At 57.3% G+C, this 25,599-nt stretch overlaps 1 pseudogene; it reads left to right on the top strand.

Moving 5' to 3' along the window:
- Window position 1: 1 nt before the first annotated feature.
- Window positions 2-20,045, top strand: LOC142070278 (ultra-long-chain fatty acid omega-hydroxylase-like; annotated as a pseudogene).
- Window positions 20,046-25,599: the final 5,554 nt, after the last annotated feature.

Below are 25,599 nucleotides of genomic sequence, written 5' to 3'. Positions count from 1 at the left end.
GGGCACGCAGCGGGGCTCAGGGCAGGCGCGCCGGGGACAAAGGCGTTTTGGTTTCCAGAGCGGCTTTGCACGCCGTGCTATGGAGTCTCAGCTGGGGACCGGTCTTGCAGGCAGCTGCTCCTGAGGTTACAGCCCACCGCGACGGGGAAGTCCCTCCTTGGCTGCACCAGACTTGTCAGGCTGTAGGACCCAAGGGAAAGGCTGCTGCAGCTGGTGTCCAGGGAGCTCTGGCAGGTAAGGAAGCCAGGGCCTGGGGAAGGCCGGCTTTGGGGTAGGTAGGCAGGCGGGGAGTGGCCGTTGTGCCCCCCAGGAGAGCCCAGCCCCAGGTGTGTGATGGGGGGAGACGGGCAGGAGCTGGAGGCGCCGGGAGTAAAAGCTTGAAGCCAGCTGTGTGCAGGAGGGTCCCGGAGAGGCTCCAGCTGGGTGGGAACCGCCCTGAGCCTGCAGGCAGCTGGGGCAAGGTCCAGCTCTGTGCGGCAGCCCTGAGCCAGCTCTGTGCAGGGGGGAAGGGCAGGAAAGGAGCCAGCTGCGCCAGGGAGGTGCTGGGCACGGAGGGCTAGAGCCAGCTGTATGCGGAGGGAGCAGGAGCCGGGAAGAGGTGCGAGCACTAGCCACTCTGCAGCATGGCCGAGGGAGCCAGCGCCCTGCTGCCAAGTGCCTTGCCCTGCCCGCCCAGGGGAAGCTCGCGGCAGTTTTGCAGAGCCCAGGCCTGTGTGAGGAGAGGGAGAAGTCCGCAGTGAGTCTCATACACCAGCCAGCCCCAGCCTGTGCCCTGGGGAAGAGCCAGTTGGCTCCGGTGGATATAAACCCTGGTAGAAGTCTTGGGGGGAGAGGGGGATATGTGACCCTGTGTGACCCCCCCACACGCACACGCTGCCTCTGGTGAGCAGAAAGGGCTATTGGCTGTGTGGGGGAGCCTGGGGGGTTAGGAGCAGGAAGGGTTATTGGCTGGCTAGGGGGGCTGGGTTCTCTCCTGGCTCACACATACAATCATAGAAGATTAGGGTTGGAAGAGACCTCAGGAGGTCATCTAGTCCAACCCCCTGCTCAAAGCAGGACCAACCCCAACTAAATCATCCCAGCCAAGGCTTTGTCAAGCTGGGCCTTAAAAACCTTGAAGGAAGGAGATTCCACCATCTCCCTAGAGAACCCATTCCAGTGCTTTACCAGTGGGGGAGGTTTAGATTGGATATTAGGAAAAACTTTTTCACTAAGAGGGTGGTGAAACACTGGAATGCGTTACCTAGGGAGGTGGTAGAATCTCCTTCCTTAGAGGTTTTTAAGGTCAGGCTTGACAAAGCCCTGGCTGAGATGATTTACCTGGGAATTGGTCCTGCTTTGAGCAGGGGGTTGGACTAGATGACCTTCTGGGGTCCCTTCTGTGACGAAGTGGGACTGTTCTTAATGTTTCCTCTGAATAGTGTGAGGGTGCCTCAGTTTCCCCTAGGCAGTTCTTAAGTATCTAGGGGGTGGGGTAAGGGTGTATGATCATTGCAGAGCCCTAGAGGGCAGGTGTGTGCAGGGGTCTGGACACAGAGAATGGCCAACACCCTGTTTCCTGGCAACTGATGGCCTGGGCCCTTCCCCCCTGCAAGGTGAGAGCTGAAGGGTTGGAGAACAAAGGAATCAGGTGACCTCCTGGCCCGGGAAAGGAACAAAGCCCAGAGGAGGAGGGGCTGGAGGGGTTTTCAGTTTGGGGCTGGCTGGGACATGGAGTGAAGTGCAGACGTGGTTGTCTGGCTCACTGCCCCCCAGAATGGACCCAGCTGAGGGGTCCCGTTCTCTGCACCTGCAAGCTCTGTTTTAGACCATGTTCCTGTCGTCTAATAAACCTTCTGTTTTACTGGCTGGCTGAGAGTCACGTCTGACTGCGAAGTTGGGGTGCAGGACCCTCTGGCTTCCCCAGGACCCCGCCTGGGTGGACTCACTGGGGGAAGCACACGGAGGGGCAGAGGATGCTGAATGCTCCGAGGTCAGACCCAGGAAGGTGGAAGCTGTGTGAGCTGTGTGTCCTGAAGACAGTCTGCTCACAGAAAGGCGACTACCCCAGAATCCTGACTGACTTCATGGGGAGCAGTTCCAGAGCATCGCCCAGGGACTCCGTGACAACTGGTGGCAGCGGTGGGATGTACTGCACCCCGTGGATGGCGCTTCCTGCAGTAAGTGACTGGGGAGCAGTAACACGAAGGGGGATTGCCGAGGACCAGGCCTGCTGAAGGCTCAGAAAGGAGCGGTTTCGGGGGGCGGTTAACCCCTGGGAGTGTGTGACCAGCGAGAAGGACTGTGCAGTAATGGGGTCCCCCTGGGGACTGCAGTGAGCAGTCTCAGGGGCGGAGGAGCCTGCAGCTTGGCCCGGGGAGAGAGAAGGACTTTTGCAGTAACAGGGTTCCCCTGGGGATTGCAGCGAGCAGTCCAAGGGGCGGAGGAGTCTGCAGCTCGACCCTGGCAAAGAGGCGGTGACCTCGAGAAGGGCTGGCACACTAGGGGTTCTCCCTGGAAACCGTGGGGAGCTGAGAACACACGGGCCTGTGAGTCCACAACAACTTGGGAGGAGCGGAGTGATGGCCTGTCACCGTCTCCTTAAGAAGGACATTGTAACCCTGTGCAAAAAGAGAGGGTTGAGCGTTGGAAAGTTCACCAAAGCAGAGTTAATCGTGCAGCTGGAGGAGGATGACTGCTCTAAGGAACAGATTCCTGACCCCAACTGGGGCTATAGCAGGATCTGGGAGCAGCTGAAGCGGGAGCCAGGCATCGCCAAGACTCCTGTCCCCGACCAGACGGGGGTCTTCACGATCGGGTTCCCCATCGGGGGATCGAGACGGACGGGATTGGAGCTGAGTCTGAGAGAGCAAGAGGACCGTGGGAGACAGCGAGAGCCCGAGAAAGAGCTGCAGAAGCAGCAGCAGCATGAACTGGCGGTGGGGGAGCGGAGAGGCCTAGGGGACCCCCCCAGGGGTGAGTGGGGATAGATCCCGGGGGGCCAGTTCCGCAGGGAACCTCGAGACTAAATTGCTGCCCCTGGTTAAGGAGGGGGGGTGTGTGGATGCCCACCTCACTGCCTTTGAGCAGGCTGACGATTTGAACCAGGGGGACCCTGCGGAAAAGCCCCGGTGTCTAGCTCCCTTGCTGGGTCCCAAGGCCATAGACTCCGTCAGCCAGATGGTTGGGGATGTGGACAGGCTCCCACTCCTGACCCCAAACTATATGTCGGTGTGGAGTTTCCTGGGGCCAGGCCCCTCGGACCTCCAGTGGGATCAGAAGGTGATGGTCAATGGGGAGACATTCTTGGGGTGGCCAAAGGGCATGGGCTGCATAAACCTTCCCACATGCGGCCTGCGAGTGCTATCGACCACCCCTGACCTAAGGGAGGGTGTGAAAATGGAAGGGCCTGGTGTAACTCCTACCAAGGAATGGGAGAGATGCTGGGGCATCCATGGGAACGTTGGTGGCTTCGAACTTCCCCAGGTCACCGGCTAAAGTGACCCCGCTCAGTTCGATCTCGAAGGGGGGAGAGATGTGACGAAGTGGGACTGTTCTTAATGTTTCCTCTGAATAGTGTGAGGGTGCCTCAGTTTCCCCTAGGCAGTTCTTAAGTATCTAGGGGGTGGGGTAAGGGTGTATGATCATTGCAGAGCCCTAGAGGGCAGGTGTGTGCAGGGGTCTGGACACAGAGAATGGCCAACACCCTGTTTCCTGGCAACTGATGGCCTGGGCCCTTCCCCCCTGCAAGGTGAGAGCTGAAGGGTTGGAGAACAAAGGAATCAGGTGACCTCCTGGCCCGGGAAAGGAACAAAGCCCAGAGGAGGAGGGGCTGGAGGGGTTTTCAGTTTGGGGCTGGCTGGGACATGGAGTGAAGTGCAGACGTGGTTGTCTGGCTCACTGCCCCCCAGAATGGACCCAGCTGAGGGGTCCCGTTCTCTGCACCTGCAAGCTCTGTTTTAGACCATGTTCCTGTCGTCTAATAAACCTTCTGTTTTACTGGCTGGCTGAGAGTCACGTCTGACTGCGAAGTTGGGGTGCAGGACCCTCTGGCTTCCCCAGGACCCCGCCTGGGTGGACTCACTGGGGGAAGCACACGGAGGGGCAGAGGATGCTGAATGCTCCGAGGTCAGACCCAGGAAGGTGGAAGCTGTGTGAGCTGTGTGTCCTGAAGACAGTCTGCTCACAGAAAGGCGACTACCCCAGAATCCTGACTGACTTCATGGGGAGCAGTTCCAGAGCATCGCCCAGGGACTCCGTGACACCTTCCAACCCTGATATTCTATGATCTATGATTAAACCCCCCAGTGAAATAGTGTTTCTTAATATCCAGCCTAGACCTCCCCCACTGCAACTTGAGACCATTGCTTCTTGTTCTGTCGTCTGCTACCACTGAGAACAGCTGAGCTCCATCCTCTTTGGAATCCCCCTTCAGGTAGTTGAAGGCTGCTGTCAAATCCCCCCTCACTCTTCTCTTCCGCAGACTAAACAAGCCCAGTTCTCTCAGCCTCTCCGCGTAAGTCAGGTGCCCCAGCCCTCTAATCATTTTCATTGCCCTCCGCTGGACTCTCTCAAATTTGTCCACATCCTTCCTGAGGTGGGGGCCCAAAACTGGACGCAACACTCCAGGTGTGGCCTCACCAGTGCCGAATAGAGGGGAACGATCACGTCCCTCGATCTGCTGGCAACGCTCCTACCAATATGCCGTCGGCCTTCTTGGCAACAAGGGCCCACTGCTGACTCCTATCCAGCTTCTCATCCACTGTAATCCCCAGGTCCTTTTCTGCAGAACTGCTGCTTAGCCAGTCGGTCCCCAGACTGTAGCGGTGCATGGGATTCCTCCTTCCTAAGTGCAGGACTCTGCATTTGTCCCTGTTGAACCTCCTCAGATGTCTTTTGGCCCAGTCCTCCAATTTGTCTAGGTCACTCTGGACCCTTCCCTACCCTCCAGTGTATCTACCTCTCAGCAGCTCAGTAACGCACATACAGCTTGTAACAAAGGGACCCAGTGGCAGTTCACCCCCGGTAACAGCCCGGTCTTTCCCCACAGGATGCTGCCGCTCACGGACTGGGTGCTGGAGCTGCTGAGCATGGAGCGGACCCCCTTCCGCGCCTACACCGTTTCCGCCCTGCTCCTTGCTCTGCTGGCCCTGCTCTTCCGCACCTTCCTGCAGCTTGGGAGATCCTGGCACCGCTACTATGTGACCTGCCAGCGGCTGCGCTGCTTCCCGGAGCCCCCGCGTCGCAACTGGCTGCTGGGACACTTGGGGATGGTAGGTGTCATGTCCCGTGGGGGCGAGAAGGGGGTGAGTGTCTTCTCTCCCCTCTTACTCCTTGTTGCCACTGAGACATGGCTTGACCCCTGCTGGGAGGAGCCACCCTGGCCCACCCCAAGGGAGGGGCTGGTAGAATAGCCCCTGAGAGGGCTGGGGGCAGGTGACCCTGCTGGTTCAAGCCTCTCCCTCTCTCCCAGGTGAAGGGCTTTGGCCCCAGCTGGTGCTGGCAAGGGGAGCATGGCATGGCAGGTTGCTCAGGGCGCCGTGCTCGCTGCAGCTGCATGACACATGGGAATGGGGTTGGGACCGAGCAGGGGTAGGAGACGAGGGTCCTGGGACAGCTCCGCCATGTTCTCAGCACGCGCCCTGTCTGGCACCAGAGTGAGCAGCGTCTGAACTCAGTCAGACTTCCTGACCCAACGAGGCGGGCCTGAGCTGGAGGCAGAGGCATTAGCCATGCTGCTGCTCCCCCTCCTGCTGTGGGTGGGGCCCTTCCTATGGCTGCTGGGTCTGATGCACCCCGGATACGGCAGGGCCCTGGGATCCACCTCTGGCACTGGATGGGGCAGGTGGGATGCCGGCCCACATGCAGAGTGAGACAGGGGTGCAAATGGCCCCCTAACCACTCAGTGCCCTGCACTCAAATGCCACATTCTCCAGGCAGGGCCCCAGGCTGAGCGTGGGATGTGCCCTGGTGGGTGGCTCTGGGTGCTGGTGTCCAGACACTTGCCCAGTGGCAGGGGCTCTAAGGGAACCAATCCATAGAAGCATCTCTGCTCACCACTGGCCCCTGCCATGCTCCCTGGCCCAGCCCCATGACACCCCTGCCAGCCAGCTGCACCCCAATGGCTCTGCCTGCATTGGTGGTAAGTGGCCCCTGGGCCTGTTCGGCCGCCTTTGCTGTGGAGCAGGGAGGGTTATAAAGCCCCTGGCAGGATGGCCCCACCTGGTGTAGCTTTGGCAAGGGCATAGCCAATCACCATGTGCTGTGACATCGGGCATTGCAGGAACTCTGCCCCTCAGAGCACAGAGGGACCTAGGAGACCCAACTGGCTGCTTGGAGTGAGGCATGTTTGGCCTCAGAGCAGCCACCAGCGCAGTGAGGGGAGATAGGGTTGGTGTCGGAGGGTCCCCTGACACTAGGGGTCAGGCCAGTCTGTAGGTCTCTGGGGAGAGGGGCAGTCTCGGAAATGTATTGCCTGCTCTGGGGAGCATCCCCCAAGATGGATGGGATGTGAGCACTGGGCCAGGAGCGAGGGTCTTGACAGATACACTTGGTGAGGCATTGCACACGGCAGTCCTGCCTCTGATCACAGGATCCGATTCTGCCCCTGCCTGGCATGCGCTGACTTGCTCAGGAGTCCCGGGTAGGATTGGGTCCCTCCTATATTAACTCTGCCCCGTCCCTCCTGCAGTTCATACCTGGTGAGGAGGGGCTGAGCCTGGTGTCCCAAACAGTGGCTACATTCTCCCAGGTCTTTGTGACATGGATGGGGCCCTTCCTGCCAGTCCTGGGCCTGGTGCACCCTGATTTCCTCAAGCCGATCACAACAGCCTCAGGTACGCTGGCTCCTGGGGGTGGAGGTGAGGCTCTGAGGGTATGTCCGTACAGCACGTAGACACCTGTAGCTGGCTCGGGCTCAGACTGTGGGGCTGTTACCCTGCAGTGTAGATATTCCAGCTGGGGCTGGAGCCTGGCCTCTGGGACCTCCTCCCTGTGGGATCCCAGATCTTGGGCTCCAGTTAAGCCCAAATGTCTATACCTCAGATTTACAGCCCTGAGTCCGAGTCAGCTGACATGGGCAGGTCACGGGTGTCTACGTGCACAATAGACACAACTTGTGGGGCCAGAGATGGGAGACACCAGCTGGGGCCCTCTAGCCCGTCCCCTGGGAACCTATGCAGGACTGGCCCCAGCAATCTGTTCTCCAGGGCCCTGGCCAGGCTAGCTGTGAACATCCCAAGGGACAGGGCTCCCAGCCAGTCCCTTACCCCCAGTGTGACATCATGGTGGTATGAAGGCTTTCCTGACTTCCCCAGGGCAGGGCTGGGAGCCAGTCACCTGAGACCCTGCAGAGCAGCCCGACCAGAGCCCTGGGGAAGGCACCAGACAGGACAATCCGTCTGGGGAGCTAATGGCAGTCTCCCTGCAATAGCTCCTCGGAGTCCGCACTGTCCAGCCTGGGTTTCCCTCTGCTCCAGGTCAACCCCCCAGCCCCGTGGGTCACAACCCTCGTGTTCTCATACATAATCAGTGCAGGCCCCTTGGCTCAACTGACTCGCTCCTCTGCCCGGGTGAACCAATCCTTCCCTGCCACCTTGGCTGCTCTTCCCTGTGTTCTGCACTGTGTGGGCCCAGCAGCCTCTTCTGGCCTTGACCCCTGGGATTGGTTTACTGTCCAGGGGGCCCAGAGCTGAATGCAGGGTGGGTCAGGCCAGGAGGGACCATTCTGCTCCTCTAATCTGACTGCCGGTGTCACACAAGGCAGAGACCCTCCCCAGAGCTCCCTTCAGCCAGCCCCGAGCTCCTGGCTGTGCTGGAGGGAGTGTTACAAAGGGACAGCCCATCTCCATGTAAAGACTCCCAGGGATGGCAAAGCCCCTGTGTCCCTGGGCCAGCTGTTCCTGTTAGGGGGCTTATTCCTTCACCCACTTACTTCCCTGGTCCTTCTCGCATGAACCGAGAGCAACAATACCCGAAATCCAAAGGTGCAAACAATTTGATGTTTATTGGGGTGAACTTCCAGCAAGCATGATTCCAGTTTCCTTCCTTAGTATCCTCCTTCCCAGCTCTGACACCACAGAGCCTTACACCTGTGTCCCTGTTCCCATTCCTGCCCTTAGCCAAACATTATTCCAATTTCCCCAGCCCCATTCCCTGTTCCCATTTCCCTCACCCACATGCCCACCCCCTCCCACCCACACCCACTCACTTCCTCATGGACTACAGATTATATAGTAAAACTTGAGTTCTGCTTAGCTATACCTTAACCAATCATTTTCCTGAAATTTAACTAACCAATCCTAACATATTGTAACATGATTATGTACCCAATTATATCCCACCACCTTAATTAGTTTACACCCAGCAAAATTAATTATACAGCAGACAGGAACAATCACAGAACCAGACAGAGATTATACAGACAAACAATAGCAAAGTGGGAACTATAATGACAAGACAATACAGAAATGAGGATTTCACATCCCAGCTATTGATAAGTGAGTTCTTGCCAGACAGGATGCTATCAAACTAAGTTTCCTTTTACATTTTCTAGGCACTTCCCTTTCTCTGGAGGTGATAGGAATACCATCCTGTCCTGATAGTGCCTAACAGCCCAATAGCACCTGATTTCAATGTGACTAGTTTGGAATGTGAGGAGGTGACTGTTCGCTTCCCAGCTTATGGCTGCCTCTGCTGCTTAGCCAAAGGTCTTAGCTAAGAACAGGGCCTCAGACTGTCATAGTAAGAGAAGGCCCTTACACCAGCAGACAGTGATTTTGATTCTTTCTTTTATACCTCTATAATTAGCCAAGTGATAAGAATACACCTAAATTCTTAGAGTATAGGCCTTTACAGACAGGCCTGAATATCTATATCCTAACAGTTCCCAGGGCTCGATCCCCTCCCTGTTAAACACCTGCACTGTGTTGTCAGTCTGAGTTCGTTCCTGCTGGATCTGACTCTGCCACTGTCTGCTGGATGGCAGAGCCCCCTGCTGCCAGGCATCCCTGCCCATGGAGGGGCTGGTAGCTGGGATCTAGGCACCTCTTTTCCTGCCCTTGAAGAAATTAAATCCATTGGGCTCCTGTAGCCTCCCCCAGAGAGGCAGGTTTCCCAGAGCTTGAGGTGTTCTGGTGGCTCCTCCCAGACCCCTCCCCAGCTGTCGCTGTGCTATTTGAGGTGGGGGCACATTGGAGGGAGGGGCTATTGCCTCCCTGCTCCATTGTGGGACAGCTCTGCCCAGGCAGCCCCAGGAAGCTTCAGCCTGTCTCTGGGGCCGTGCTGCAGTGGAAACCTTGTCGGACAGGCTGGGCTGTGCAGCTCTACAGAATCCCCTTTTCCCCCCCGGGCGGTTCTGGATCCCCCCTGGAGGACAGGCTGCCTTAGTCCAGCTCCTCCAGCTCCCTTGATGTGACTGCTCTTGCTGCAGGCCACTGTCTGCACCAGCTCACCCTGGGCAAAGGCCGTCAACGTGCTCTGTGCAGGGAGGCAGGGGAATAAAATGGGGCCATGTAGCTGCGGGGGCCAGGTGTTTGGGGGGTGGGGTCTTCCTTGTGCCCTCGTTTGTACCAATTCCTGTTTGGCTCTTGAGAGATTGTGTCATTTACTGCTTTGGGGAGTCCAGCCCAGCCCCTGCTACTCTCTGGATCCAGGGGCACCCAGAAGGCTGCCTGCTGCCATAGGGGGATGGGGCAGAGTCCCACTGGGGTGTGGGCGAGGAGTGCAGGAGCAGGCAGAACACCTGCAGGTGTCCCAGCACCGCCAGCGCAGGCCCCTCTCTGGTGAGCGAGTTGCTGGGGCTGTGCGCTGCAGGGGGACGCGCGATGAGCTGAAGCCAGACTCCGACGGAATCCAGCCCCCAGCCTGGTCGGTGCTCCCTGGCCTGGGGGCTCCTGCTCCAGCCTCTTCTGCCCCCTTGCGGAGGGGACATCTGTCCCCGTTGACGTACTGCTGCCACTCTTCCCAATTAGCCCTGCTCCAAGTGGCGCCTGGGCCCGCAGGGCCACGGGCACGTGGAGCTACGCTGGGGCTTGTTTGCTCATCCCTGAACTGCTGCCCTGCAGGGTGGTTGAGAAGTGACTCTGGAAGTTTCACCAGGGCCCTAAGTCCAGAGCCAAAGCAACAAATAGAAATGCTGCCCCTCCCCGCCAGCCTAGCATCCAGCCCTACCCCGCCAGCCCTTTGTATGACTCGCTGTGCCCAGGAGCCCAGTGCAGTCTGCGGGAACTTTGTAAACAATCCCGTTGCTGATGCAGCAGCGGGAACAGAGTCCAGCTCCCTCCCCCAGTGCCAGGTGGGCTTGGCAGGACACAGAGAGGGGAGGTCTGGCCTTAGTCCTCAAAGCCAGCAGCTGGGTCTGAGCAATGAGCGTTGCTCCCTGGAGCAGAGTTGGATGTCACGGGGCCAGGAGAGAGGTGCTTCGGGGCTCAGGAGCCCTCAGTCTCCTGCTCAGCTCAGCTGGATGGCAGAGCAGTGCAGGGCGGGGATGCAGTGCTGGGGCTGTGTGAATGCATGTAGCCAGTTCATGCCGGGGCTGAGGGCTCATGCTCGCTGCCCACTGAGCCCCCGGGTTCACCTCTGCACGGAGAATGGCTGGGAGCCGTGTTTGCAATAACACAGGGAGCCCCAAGTGGCCCCATCCAACCGACTGCCAGGTGAGGGCAGCCCTCCCTCCCCCATTAGAAAGGAAGCCAGAGGCGCTCTGAGAGCAGCCAGCAGTGGGTCTGCTTGGGGAGCTGCCGCTCCTGCAGTGGGCTGCGTCGGGCGCTGGGCCCAGCATGTCGCCCTGGCCGGAGACGTGGCCGGAGTCCCAGCTGGCCCGTGGCTAACCCCTGGCTCCTCGTTGCAGGGTCAGAGCGCGGAGGAGGGGATGCAGTGCGCAGATGAGCTCGCCGGGGGCTACAGCCACTCCTGCCTTTGGTGGTTTGGGCCCTGGTTTCCCATTCTCCGGCTCTTCCACCCAGAGGCCGTTAAACCCGTGCTGCTGGAGTCAGGTAGTGAGGGTGGCCCCAGCCCCAGGAGTCTGTGTGTCCGTCCGTCTGTCTGTCCTGGGGCTCAGCAGGGGTTGGATTCCCAGCAGGCGCCTGGAGCTCTCGATGTCATGTGTGCTGCACCCGCCATGACGGGACCTCTAGGGACATGGGCCCAGTGGTGAGAGGGCAGCTGCTCCCTAGAAAAGCCCCCGGCCGGACTGGCTGCTGAGACCAGCCCTCCTCCACGTGGCTGAGGAGGAAGCTGCCTGGCTGTCGGGGCTGGGGGAAGGGATCAGGTCTCAGGCCGAGCTCAGCTCGGCAGGTGGCTGTTCATTGGGCTGCTTGTCTGGCTGGGTGCTGCCAACCCAGGGTCCTTAGTGAGTCCCCCTGGCCCCAGAGGAGTTAGGGCAGAGGCTGTAGCCATCCCTTAGCGTCCTGAGAGGAGCACGTCCCACTGGCTGAAGCCCAGCTGGAGCTGCCGTCAGGCTCTGGGCCAGTGACCCATGGGAGCAAAGGTTCATTGCAGCCCTGCCAGCATCCCTGGCTGGTGATAGGCGAGTGGGGGATCTGATAGCATCCAGCTGGCTCAGGGACACCTTCATCAACTCAGTCCATGGTCCCAAAGGGGGCACGGCAGGGCTGTGGGGTGAAGGGGACAATGAGGGAGGTGGTCCAGGGGAGAAACAGGTCAGGGAGAGTCATAAGGACCAAATGGCCGATATTCTTGGGGGGGCCTATGGGGAGCAGCAGAGAGTGTGAGGCTGATACTGTTGTGGGGGTGCATGGCCGTGAGGCTAGTGGGATGTTGGGGGTGGGGGAATCTGGAGAATGGTGCAGAGAGGGGGTGGTCGTGGGGCTAGTGGTGCAGGGGGGGCAGTTTCTGTCCCTATTGTCTCTGGCTGACCCAGGGAGAGGAGCAGCTGAGGCCAGCTCAGTCTCAGAGAGCTGGGCCTGCCAAGCCACCTTTGCCCGTCTCCCGTGTCACCCACCCAAGTGCCAGCCATTCGCACAGCCCTGCGAGGTAGGGAGTCACTGAGGTACAGAGGGGGCAGGGGACTCACACAGCATGTCCATGTAAGAGACAGGAATAGAACCCAGGAGTCCTGGCTCCCAGCCCCCTCCAGACCCTGCTGTAGCCACAGGATCCCCACTCTGCTCGCAGAGCCAGGGAATACAGCTAATAGGGAGTTTTAAGGATGCCAAGCTCTCTATTGTGAAGGCCCCACGTGACTGCCAAGCTCACGCAGTCCGTGGGTCACAGGCACTGCCCCAGGAGGAGTCTCTGTCGCGCTGCAGGCCTGGCCCAGGCTGCGGATGCTGCTTGTGCCCCGTGTCCTCCTACCTGTCTGTGACTCGCTCAGAGCAAGCCTGCTCTGCGTGAGGGGCCTGGTGGCTCAGCACCTGGTCCCTGTCGTGTGGCTCCTTCACGCTGTTCACTGAGCCTGTCCCATTGCCCCAGCAGCCACCCTCCTGGCTCCTAGGGTAGAGCCTGGAGCAGGGTGTCCAGCAGGGTTCTGCCTTGTCTGATGGGGGCTGCTTTCACAGGGCGATGCGCCAAGGCTCCTTAGGAAACAGCCTGTGGAGCAGGTGGGCACTGGACAGACCCACATTCCTGCAGCTGCCCCTTTCCAGACCAAAAGGGGGCCCATTGGAGCTGCAGCTCCAGCCGGGGCTCTGATAACAGTAGTCCTGCACTCCTTCCCTGTGTCCTAAACCGTGTATGTGTGTGTGAGCGCTAACGCCAGGGTGCACCCCATTACCGCCCCCAGTGCCGTGTGTGTCTGAGCACTAACACCGGGGTGCGCCCATCTCTCTTCCACTCTGCCGTGTGTGTATCTCAGCACTAAACCCCAGGTGTGCCGCATCTCTGCACCCCCGAGCCATGTGTGTCTCAGCACTAACCCCTGGGCCTGCCCGTCTCTGGTCTCCCCCACAGTTGCCATCGCACCCAAGGACTACCTGTTCTACGGCTTCCTGAAGCCCTGGCTAGGTGAGTGCCCTTTCTTCTGGGTTTGGATCTGTTGTGCTTGGTGTCATGGGGCCCGGACCCCAGGGGAGGGGCTTGTGGGGAATGGAGGGTGTGATGTTCCCCTCTGGTGTTATCTGGACCGATGATCAGCTAGGTCACTCCAATCCTTGACTCTGGGAGCCAGCCTTACCCTGCTCTTCTGTGAGAACCCCCACTCTGGGGCTGTTCACACACAGCCCCTGGCATGTAAGCTGCTCCTTGGTCTGTGCAATCGAATGACACTAGCCAATATCTCTGGTCCCAGACACAACCCTAGGAACCTCCGTCTTGCAGTGTCCAGTTATGCCCGCTGCAAGCTTATGAGATTTCATCAATTTAACAAAGAAATTGATATTTACCAGGCTTGTTCTCCCAAGGGGAGTCTCTGACACACTTCAAACCAAATGCACTGCGTCAGGTAGAATAAACAAAGAGATTTATTGACTACAAAGATAGATTTAAGTGATTTATAAGTCAAAGCAAAACAAGTCGGATTTGGTCAAACAAAATGAAAGCAAAACACATTCTAAGCTGATCTTAACACTTTTATTGTCCTTACAAATGTAGATGCTTCTCACCACAGGCTAGCTGGTTGTCCTTCAGCCAGGCTCTCCCCTTTGATCAGCGCTTCAGTGGCTTGGTGAGGTCTGTGGATGGAGGTGGAAGAGAGAAGAAGACCATGGCAAATGTCTCTCCCTTTTATCATGTTCTTTCTTCCCTCTTGGCTGTGTCCCCCCACCCTGACCCTTCAGGGTCAGGTGAGCATTACCTCATCGCAGTCCCTGACTGACCAAGGGAAGGGGAGTGACTCACCAAGTTCCTACACCAAAGGCTCTTAAGCAAAGTAAGCTATCGTGGGATAAGAGGGAAGGTCCTTTCTGGATCAGTAACTGGTTAAAAGACTGGAAACAAAGGGTGGGAATAAATGGTCAGTTTTCAGAATGGAGAGAGGTAATAGTGGTGTCCCCCAGGGGTCTGTACTGGGACCAGTCCCATTCAACATATTCATAAATGATCTGGAAAAGTGGGTAAAGAGGTGACGAAATTTACAGATGATACAAAACCGCTCAGGATAAGTCCAAAGCAGACTGCAAAGAGTTTCAAAAGAATCTCTCCAAACTGGGTGACTGGGCAACAAAATGGCAGATGAAATTCAATGCTGATAAATGCAAAGTAACGCACATTGGAAAACATAATCCCAACTATACATAAATAATGATGGGGCCTGAATCAGCTGATACCACTCAAGAAAGAGATCTTGGAGTCATTGTGGATAGTTATCTGAAAACATTCACTCAGTGTGCTGCGGCAGTCAAAGAAGCGAACTGAATGTTGGGAACCATTAGAAAAGGGAGAGATAATAATGCAGAAAAATATCATATTGCCTCTATATAAATGCATGGTACCCCCACATCTTGAAGACTGCATGCAGGTGTGGTTGCTCCATCTCAAAAAAGATATATTGGACGTGGAAAAGGTTCATAAAAGGGCAACAAAAATGACTAGGGGTATGGAACAGGTTCCATATGAGGAAAGATTAAAAAGACGGGGATTTTTCAGCTTGGAAAAGAGACGACAAAGGAGGGATATGGCCACTGTTGGCAGACAGGAGACTGGGCTGGATGGACCATTGAGCTGATCCAGTCTGTCCGTTCTTATGTCAGTGTGGAGCTGGAGCTATGCGTGCCATAGCCGTGAGCGCCAGCACATGGGTGTGCCCAGGATCACACACACGTCGTCACATGCGCACGTACCTCTGTGTGCATACCACCACGCACCTGCACGTACACACACGCATGCACCTGCACGTTCATGCCCACACGTGCCCCCACAAACACACACACACATGCTTCACTCACACCCCCACCCATGCACGCATTGCACACGTGCACGCACTCTCGTGCTGCCCAACATGCACCAGGGAGGTTGATTCTCGCTGAGCACCCCAGCTGGCTGCGACTCAGCGGGCTGCAGGGGGCCTGGGCTGCGGGATCTCTGCCAGGGCTCTGAGCTGAGTGCCTGTCATCTCAGGGGATGGTTTGCTGCTGAGCAATGCTCCGAAATGGGTCGGCACCGGCGCATGCTGACGCCAGCCTTCCACTTCGACATCCTGAAGCCCTACATGAAGATCTTCAACCAGAGCACTGACATCATGCATGTGAGTAACCCCCTCCCGTCATGGCACCAAATCTATGCCTGTGCCTCTGGCCCCTCCCACGGCACACGCTGCCCTGGCACCCGCCAGCCTGCCCGGGACCCTCCCCCACGGCACACGCTGCCCTGGCACCCGCCAGCCTGCCCGGGACCCTCCCCCACAGCACACGCTGCCCTGGCACCCGCCAGCCTGCCCGGGACCCTCCCCCACGGCACACGCTGCCCTGGCACCCTTCAAATCCCAGCCTGCCCGGGACCCTCCCCCACGGCACACGCTGCCCTGGCACCCGCCAGCCTGCCCGGGACCCTCCCCCATGGCACACGCTGCCCTGGCACCCGCCAGCCTGCCCAGGACCCTCCCCCATGGCACACGCTGCCCTGGCACCTGCTAGCCTGCCCGGGACCCTCCCCCATGGCACACGCTGCCCTGGCACCCGCCAGCCTGCCCAGGACCCTCCCCCCCATGGCACACACTGCCCTGGCACCCGCCAGCCTGCCCAGGACCCTCCCCCCCATGGCACACGCTGCCCTGGCACCCTGCCACCCCCAGCCTGCCCGTGACCCTCCCCCCATGGCACACACTGCACTAGTGCCTTCCTCCCTTGGCATATGTGGAACCAGCAGCCTGCCCTCCCCATGCCTCCCCCACACCCTATGCAATATGCTGTACCATCACTACGCAGTGCTTCTGGCCCTGCACCGCCCCCCGGGCATATACTGCACCGATACCCTGCCCACCCACCCGCCTGCCCACTGCTCTTTCACCTGCCCCCACCACATGCCCAGCCCTGGCACTGCACCAGTCCACTAGCCTCCTCCCCTGTCTGCTTGCCTGTCTCTGACGCTGGCCCACCCGCATTGCATGGGCACTGGGCTCCGCAGTGCCGTCCCTGCAGGCAGCTGCTCGGGGGCTGCTGTTCCCCCACAGGCCAAGTGGCGCCGGCTGGTGGCGTCAGGATCCACCTCCCTGGACATGTCTGGTCAGATCAGCCTCATGACCCTGGACAGTTTGCAGAAATGCGTCTTCGGCTGCAACGGCAACTGCCAGGAGTGAGTGACGCGGGGGCAGCTCCCCCAGCAGGGCCCCGCGCTGACCCGAGGGTGGGAGCCCCCTCACTGGGGGAGGTCAGAGTGGGGCGAATGGGCTGCAGGGTCCCTCCCTCCCTTCCTGGCCTGGCCCCAGTGAGCCTGGCCGGATTCACGGAATGGGTCTCTGAACTGGAGATCCCAGGGCGGGGAGGGTGTTACTGCAGGCCTGGGCAGGGGCTCTCCAGTGGGGTGTCTGGAGGCGTTGGGGGGCTGCGCCAGGCCCGGGTCAGCACTGGGGGTGGAGCTCCTGCAGCTCACTGCGCGGAGGCTGGTGCTTGGTGCTTGCACTCGCAGGTCTGTCTGCTAACGCCTGTGGGGTCGGCATGGCTGTGCTGTGACTCTTGGGGGATGATCCTGCTGTTGCATGCCTCTCGCTGCCAGGAAGCTCCTCACCTCAGTCCCATCACCCCAGAACCCTCCTGCCCCCAGTTTATACGTGTACTGCAGGGCCCTCGTCGGCAGCTTGCACCTGTTTTACTGCACTGGTGCACATACAGACATGAGTATAATTCTTGAGGTTCAGATTTATAGCCGAGATGGAGAGCTTTGCAGAGGCAAAGAGTTCTTTCAGAAATAGTCCATTGGTTATAGTCCAGTGTTTATATTCAGGGCGGTCCAGTCAGAACTGGGATCTCAGTCCTTGTGGCTTAGGCTTCCCCTGCATGAAGCCTCAAGCAGATCTGAGATAAACAGGATCAGGACCCAAGGGTCTTTTTATACAACTCCAGGCCTTCTTTGACAGGTTGGAGTCCTTAGACCAACAATAGGCAATCGGGGCGACTCTGAAGTAGGTCCATCACCGGTAATTAGCTACACGAAGTAACACAAGGCAGTTGCCAGTTTTTCCACCAGTCGCAGATGATTGGCTGTACATTTCAAAGAGAGAGGAATACAGCGACGATATCCTGCGTTTACAGTTCATTGATGTTCTTTTGATCTCTGAATTAACCGAATACAGCATGGACAGGGACTGTTTGATTACATTGTTGACCTCTGCTAGTATGTACGTAAATACCCAAAACCACAAACGTGATCTCCCCGTATGTTTTTAAGGGTTGAATCTGAGTCATTTGTCCTGCAGGATGCTTAACCCTTTCTGGTCATTTGTCACCGTCGCACACTGGCTGAGCCGCAGCAGCAGCCAGAGGCACCCAAGCTTGGTCCCTTCCCCGCCGGCCGGCCCGGAGATCCCGTGGCTGGGAGATCACGCCATCGCTCTGTGGCGAGGCCCAGCCCGCCGGGATCCCCCAGCTCTGATCAGGGGGCCCCCGCCCCGGCCTGTCAGGCACATGCTGGCCTGTTGTGTTGCAGGACACCCAGAGACTACATTGCAGCCATCCTGGAACTCAGCTCCCTGGTGGTGGGACGCCAGCACCGCCTGCTCCTGCACTGCGACTTCCTGTACCGCCTGTCACCCGACGGGCGGCGCTTCCGGCGCACCTGCGACACCGTGCACCGCTTCACGGCCGACGTGGTGCAGCGGCGCCACCAGGCCCTGAGCCACCGGGGCAGGGAGGCCTGGCTCAAATCCAAACAGGGCAGGACGGTGGACTTCATTGACATCCTGCTCCTGGCCAAGGTAACGTGGTGGGGGGGCCTGCCCCGTGGGGGTGGGCGGAGGTCACGGATGTCCTGCGATTGGCCAAGGGGACATGGGGGGGCCTGCCCCGTGGGGGTGGGCGGAGGTCACGGATGTCCTGCAATTGGCCAAGGGGACACAGTGGGAGATCCTGCCCTCGGGAGTGTGGGGGTTCGTTGACATCCAGGGCAGGGCCTGGAGTTCCCATTTGGCACTGCCAGAGAGTCCTGGGGAGCCAGGTGGAAGGTGCTGTGTGATGTCTGTCACACCGGGACTTGCCCCCCGGCCCAGCTCTCTGGGGCGGCCCAGCCAGAGCTGCCTTCCCAGCATGCTCAGCGTGGAGCGATATGAACTGCACTTGGCGACATGGGGCTGGCACCTCTGGGGAGCTCTAACACCAGAGCCAGGCTGGGCATGGGGGAAGGGGGGAGCCCACCTTGGGGCCTGGGGCTGTGGGGCAGGGCAGGGACTGCCTCTTTCCCCGGGCTGGGTGGAGGGGAGATGGCCAAGCTCACTCCACCCCAAGATGTCCCATCCTCCCAGGCTCTGAAGTGGGGGAGGCGTGGGCCGGTGGGGCTGGGGTCCCTGAGTCACGGGGAGCCAGGTTACCCGTCCGGCAGTGTGTGCTTTGTGCAGGATGAGGACGGCCAGGACCTGTCAGACGAGGACATCGCAGCTGAGGCCGACACCTTCATGTTTGAGGGTGAGGAGCCCCCCTGGAGAGGAGGTGGGGGGGCTCGCCTGCTGACCTCACAGCCTCATGTGGGAGGATGGGGTCTCTGAGGATGACATGGCTCTGGGGGGAGGGCAGGAGAGCTGGGTTCAGTCCCTGGCTCTGAGTGAGCTGGGTGTGCCTTTCCGTGAAATGGGGCTAAGACAGATCTGCCCCTGGGCACTGCCAGACAGTCCCAGCAACGGAGGAGGTGGTGGTAGTGGAGACAGATGCTCAGAGTCACCCCATTTGCCCCGCAGGCACGAGGGGCCTGGAGTTCCCAGCTGGCACTGCCAGAGAGTCATGGGGAGCAAGGCCCCGGGGGAGGTGCCAGCCCCGGACTCTCCACGGTCCCTCTCTGCCCCCCGCGGCTCTCACGCTGCGCTGGCCTCTCTCTGCAGGCCACGACACCACAGCCAGCGGCCTCTCCTGGGTGCTGTATAACCTGGCCTGTCACCCCGAGTACCAGGAGCGCTGCCGGGAGGAGATCAAGGACTTACTGCGGGACAAGGAGTCGGAGGAGGTTGAATGGTGAGATGGCTGCTTCAGCTGCAGTGCTGACCCCCAGCACCCCCACTTCCACGCCCTGTAGTTCCAGCACAGCCCCCACCCCACCTGTGAGGGTTAGCCCAGCCGCTGCCCTCCCCTCCCCTCCCCACCAGTCTATGCCTAGCACTGGGGTCCCTTCACCTCTGCCAGCCCCACAAGCTGGAGGGCTTCCCCTGCAAGATGGCCCTAGGCTGCTCCCCAGTGCCCGAGGGCCCTGCTGCTCTGGGTTTTGCATGTCCCCCCTGGATGCCCAAGGACCCTGCCACTCAGATGTGCATGCTCCCCCCCCCCCCTCGTCACGGTGTTGTTTGTCCCCTCAGTGCCAGCTCCATGCCTATGCGAGTCTGTCCCAGCCCCATTGCCTGGCTCATGGGCTCACACTGGGCCCCCCATGCATCCACCTCTGGGGCCAGCGCTAAGCTCTGCTCTCTGCAGGGGGACCTGTCCCAGGTGCCCTTCTCCACCATGTGCATCAAGGAGAGTCTGCGTCTGCACCCGCCCGTCACGGCCGTGTCCCGGCGCTGCACCGAGGACATCAAACTGCCCGACGGACGTGTCCTACCCAAAGGTACCAGCCTTCTTCCCTGCCCCCCAGCCAGGGGCATGGCACCGGAACTGGGCCCATAACCCCTGTGGTGCACAACCCCTCCCCTCCTTCTCCCTTTCCTCTCTCTAATGAGGCAGTTTCCTCTCTGGCAGGGAACGTCTGTCTGATCAGTATCTATGGGACGCATCACAATCCTGCTGTCAGGCCGGAGCCCCAGGTACCACTGGTCACTCTGTTCTGCCCCTTTGGCTCTACTCCACCCCACGGCCACCTCCAGCGTGGCACCAGGGGGCGCTGTGCTGCAGAGAGTGGGATTGCGGGGCTCGGTAGGGGCACTGTCCCCTCGGAGTCATTGCTGACCCAATGCCCCAGCGTGGCACCAGGGGGCGCTGTGCTGCAGAGAGTGGGATTGCGGGGCTCGGTAGGGGCACTGTCCCCTCGGAGTCATTGCTGACCCAATGCCCCAGCGTGGCACCAGGGGGCGCTGTGCTGCAGAGAGTGGGATTGCGGGGCTCGGTAGGGGCACTGTCCCCTCGGAGTCATTGCTGACCCAATGCCCCAGCGTGGCACCAGGGGGCGCTGTGCTGCAGAGAGTGGGATTGCGGGGCTCGGTAGGGGCACTGTCCCCTCGGAGTCATTGCTGACCCAATGCCCCAGCGTGGCACCAGGGGGCGCTGTGCTGCAGAGAGTGGGATTGCGGGGCTCGGTAGGGGCACTGTCCCCTCGGAGTCATTGCTGACCCAATGCCCCAGCGTGGCACCAGGGGGCGCTGTGCTGCAGAGAGTGGGATTGCGGGGCTCGGTAGGGGCACTGTCCCCTCGGAGTCATTGCTGACCCAATGCCCCAGCGTGGCACCAGGGGGTGCTGAAGCGCCATCAAAGTAGCAGCTTCCTATGCCCAGTGACCTTCCCCAGAGAGGAAGCCCCTCCTTCCCCCCCCAGCTCACCTAGAGGGGAGTGAGGGTCGCACCCCCATTCACACTGGGTGGGGATGGGTCACTGAGTGCTGGGTGGAGGCAGAACCATCCCCGCTGCCAGCACATGGCCCCAGTCAGAAGCTCACTCTTGGGGAGCCTGGTGCCCAAGCTGCACCCGGGGAGGGGCTGCCTTTGCAGCCAGCTCTGTGCAGGGGGGAAGGGCAGGAAAGGAGCCAGCTGCGCCAGGGAGGTGCTGGGCACGGAGGGCTAGAGCCAGCTGTATGCGGAGGGAGCAGGAGCCGGGAAGAGGTGCGAGCACTAGCCACTCTGCAGCATGGCCGAGGGAGCCAGCGCCCTGCTGCCAAGTGCCTTGCCCTGCCCGCCCAGGGGAAGCTCGCGGCAGTTTTGCAGAGCCCAGGCCTGTGTGAGGAGAGGGAGAAGTCCGCAGTGAGTCTCATACACCAGCCAGCCCCAGCCTGTGCCCTGGGGAAGAGCCAGTTGGCTCCGGTGGATATAAACCCTGGTAGAAGTCTTGGGGGGAGAGAGGGATATGTGACCCTGTGTGACCCCCCCACACACGCTGCCTCTGGGGAGCAGAAAGGGCTATTGGCTGTGTGGGGGAGCCTGGGGGGTTAGGAGCAGGAAGGGTTATTGGCTGGTGTCACGGAGTCCCTGGGCGATGCTCTGGAACTGCTCCCCATGAAGTCAGTCAGGACTCTGGGGTAGTCGCCTTTCTGTGAGCAGCCTGTCTTCAGGACACACAGCTCACACAGCTTCCACCTTCCTGGGTCTGACCTCGGAGCATTCAGCATCCTCTGCCCCTCCGTGCGCTTTCCCCCAGCGAGTCCGCTCAGGCGGTGCTCCTGGGGAAGCCAGAGGGTCCTGCCCCCCAACTTCGCAGTCAGACGTGACTCTCAGCCAGCCAGTAAAACAGAAGGTTTATTAGACGACAGGAACATGGTCTAAAATAGAGCTTGCAGGTGCAGAGAACGGGACCCCTCAGCTGGGTCCATTTTGGGGGGCAGTGAGCCAGAAAACCACATCTGCACTTCACTCCATGTCCCAGCCAGCCCCAAACTGAAAACCCCCTCCAGCCCCTCCTCCTCTGGGCTTTGTTCCTTTCCCGGGCCAGGTGGTCACCTGATTCCTTTGTTTTCCAACCCTTTAGCTCTCACCTTGCAGGGGGGGAAGGGCCCAGGCCATCAGTTGCCAGGAAACAGGGTGTCGGCCATTCTCTGTGTCCAGACTCCTGCACACACCTGCCCTCTAGGGCTCTGCAATGATCATACACCCTTACCCCACCCCCTAGATACTTAAGAACTGCCATGGGGAAACTGAGGCACCCCCACACTATTCAGAGGAAACATTAAGAACAGTCCCACTTCGTCACATCGGGTTATGAAGATGGGTCTCTGGGAGGCTTTGACTTCCTCTACCATGGGATGCTATTGCAGGAAGGAGGTTTGCTGGGAAGAGATGGGGTCCGTCTGACCAAGAAGGAGAAGAACATCTTCATGCACTGACTCACCAACCTTAGGAGAAGAGCTTAAAACTAAGTTCAGAGGGGGCAGGTGAAAAAAGCCACCAGGTAAAAAAAGGTGGCCTTAATAGAGAACTAGCTGTGTGCGGAGAAGTAAATGTGGAAAATTACAGTAGAATTATAGGAGAAACAAGAGGGAAATCCATGGGGGCATCCGCTTAACATCTTAGATGTCTGTACACACAAGCAAGGAGTAATAATAATGGGGAATAAACAGTAAGAACTGGGAGTTTTAGTACATAAATCTTAACTGAGCTTAACTGCATCACAGATACTTGATGGGATAAATCTCATGACTGGACTATTGGTATAGAGGGCTATAGCTTGTTGAGGAAGGACAGGCAGGGAAAAAAAGAGAGGACATATTGCATTGTAAACCTGTTCTGAGGTCCAGAAGGAGGTGAGAAGCAGACCAGTTGAAAGTCTCTGAGTAAAGATAAAAGAGGGAATAAACAGGGGTGAGGTCCTGGTAGGGGGTCTATTACAGACCACCAAATCAGGAAGAGGAGGGAGACGAGGCATTTCTAGAATGAACAACAGCAATATGCAAAACACAAATCCTGATCGTAATGGGGGACTTTACCTACCCAGACATCTGCTGAAAAAGGAATATGGTAAAACTCAAAATTACCCAATAAGTTCCTGGAATGTACTGGGGACAATGCTTTGTTTCAGAAAATGGAGGAAGTAAGCGGGGGGACAGCCATTTTAGACTTGATTCTGACCAGCAGGGAGGAGCTGGTGGTGAATGTGAAGGTGGAAGGTGATTTGGGTGAAAGGGATCATGAAGGATAGATTTCATGATTCTAAGGAAAGGAAGGAGTGAGAATGACAGGAGAAGGACTGCCAAAAGCAGACTTTAACATCCTCAGAGAATTGGTAGGTAGCGACCCATGGGGAAAAAGTCTAAGGCATAAAGGAGTTCAGGAAAGCTGGCAGTTTAACCTCCAGGAGACAATATTAAAGGCACAACTGCCAATGCAAAGGAAAGACAGGAAGAATAGTAAGAGGCCAATGGCTCCATCAGAAGTTTTGTAATGACCTGAAAATCAAAAAGAAATCCTACAAAATGGGGAAACATGGACGAATTACTAAGGAGGAGTACAAAAGAATAGCATGTCCGTGTAAGGGCAAAATCAGAAAGGGTAAGGCACCAAATCACTTATACATAGCAAAGGACACATGTCATTGGAATTCTTTTTCCATATGGTTTACTGCAAAGAGTGTCATCACTCTGAATGCTTTGAAGGCAACATCATCTCCAAAATCAAGTGTGGCCTCTACATATGGCCATACATATGACACCACACTGTATTAAACACCACAAAAAATAATTTAGTTGATTTGTTTGGCGGGACATGGAAATGAAGAATAAATTTCAATTCATTGTAAAACAATATAAAATCAATATTTGTAATACAGTCCAATAAGATTTCATCAAGCTTTTTAATCAACCGAATTAAAAAGCAAAGGAAACCAACCACCCACACTCAAGTGTCACTGTGCATTCCAACCAACCAACCACACTCAAGTGTCACTGTGCATTCTCCAAGGCAGTTTCTTCTCTTTCTTTGTTCGGTGCTTTTATTTTCTATCCATTCAACCAGGAGCAGATTTTCCAGAAAACCAATATTGGAAAGTGTGGCAAACTGAGAGAGGGACGGAACCAAAATTCAAAATGATTTAGAGCAAATGAGAAATTCTACACTGGAGCAAATTTAGCCACCTATTGGACTGCATACATGGATGGGCCCAGATATTGAAATGTATTTAGGTTCCTCACATCTATTGATTTCAGTGCGAGTTAGGAGCCTAAATACCTTTGAGGCTCTTGTCCATGTCATCACAGCACCTACCTGGTCAGCAGCAGTTTATGTGCTATGTCACAGTCACAGCGATGTCATAATAGTGCTTGCATAATCTGAACTGGCTATCCTGGACAGGACAGGACAGCCTGAGAGGCCAGCTGCCTATCAGTACTGGAGCTCTTTGGAGAAAGGACTGGAGGAAGTGTTGAGGAAAGATTAAAACATGAATAAATTTGTGAGTGAGCAGGAGGTAACCGACAGAGGTAAGGGTCAGCATTGTATTCTCTATATCCATTCTATATTCACACACACATGTAGAAAGCATAGGCATACAGATTAGCTGTAATGTTCTCCTTTTGTATGAGCAGAACCTCAGCTGCTGGAAACCAGTCTCCCTCTGTTGACTTCCTTGTAGCTGTGTTGATTTACACCAGTTGAGAAGTTGGCCTACAGCCTCTGGACCTGGAAACTTTCCTGAGAATCAGAGTTTCTAGGGAATGTTATGGGGGAGGTCTTCCTTCTTTTCTCCCAGTTGTTTTATGTTTCTTATGGGTCCTCATTTTGTGTCTTCTGCATCCATGGAGCCAACTCCATCAGAGAGAGGGGAAATTAGAACAAAAAATGCAGAAGGACTTCTCCTCTAGCTGTCTAAATGAAGCTCTGCTAATATCTTAAATGCAAGAGAACAAAGCATGGGGGTCACATTTCTTAGCAACACTAGTGCTCCTCATCCCACACGGATGGGCAGTGTAGGTTACAGATATGATTCCGTTTGCATCTGGGTGTTACAACTGAAGGATGCAATTTGCATAACGGATGGGCAATCACCTAACCTCAAGCAGTCTTTCCTGGGAAAGGGAAATCTTGTTAGTTCCTCCTTCATGCTTGGAATGCTGTTACAATGGAGACAGATAAATACGGCATTTCAGATTTCTTGTGAAATATTAAGTCTCCTGGAGAATTTCTGCCCAGAGCGAAGAGATACATGGGAGATCAAATCCTGATTTTTTTCATACACCAGCTATTTCATTGTTTCCTAGAGTTTAAGGCCAGAAGGGACCATTAGATCATCTAGTCTGACTTCCTGTATTTCACAGGCCACTACATTTCACCTAGCAACCCTACCCTGAACCCCAAAACTTGTCTTGGACGAAAACATTTCAGTCTTTAGGAGACAAAACTGTTGTGTGCCATCGGCAGAGGACAGGAGAGACTGAGGTTCCACCAATGCCTGAGGCCCTTGCAATGGTCAAGAATTGATTAGGTCAGATATACGCAGATTATCCCAGCAGGTGATCAGTGCCCCATCCTCCCACTCAAAGGTCCCTGCCAATCCGACCAGGGGGAAATTCCTTCCCACCCACAACTCTGGAGATCAGTTGGACCCTGAGCATGTGAGCAGGACAGCTAAGGAAACAGATTCTCTGAACCATCTTAGAGCACTGGTCCACCCTACCAGGTGTCCCATCTCCTGCTATGGTCAATCCCTGATGCTTCAGATGAAGGTTGGAGGGACTCACCCCACCCCACCCCACTCACAGCGTACACCTCGCCAATTGTGCATGGGGGTGGGGGGGGGGGCGGGGGAATTCCTTTATGACCTCTACAGGCAACTGTACAGGGGGGAGGGATAGCTCAGTGGTTTGAACATTGGCCTGCTAAACCCAGGGTTGTGAGTTCAATCCTTGAGGGGGCCATTTAGGGATCTGGGGCAAAAGTTGGGGATTGGTCCTGCTTTGAGCAAG

The sequence above is a fragment of the Caretta caretta genome, chromosome 28 (genome assembly GCF_965140235.1).
Source record: "Caretta caretta isolate rCarCar2 chromosome 28, rCarCar1.hap1, whole genome shotgun sequence".
NCBI classification, from domain to species: domain Eukaryota; kingdom Metazoa; phylum Chordata; order Testudines; family Cheloniidae; genus Caretta; species Caretta caretta.
This window is presented reverse-complemented; position numbering and strand designations above follow the sequence as displayed.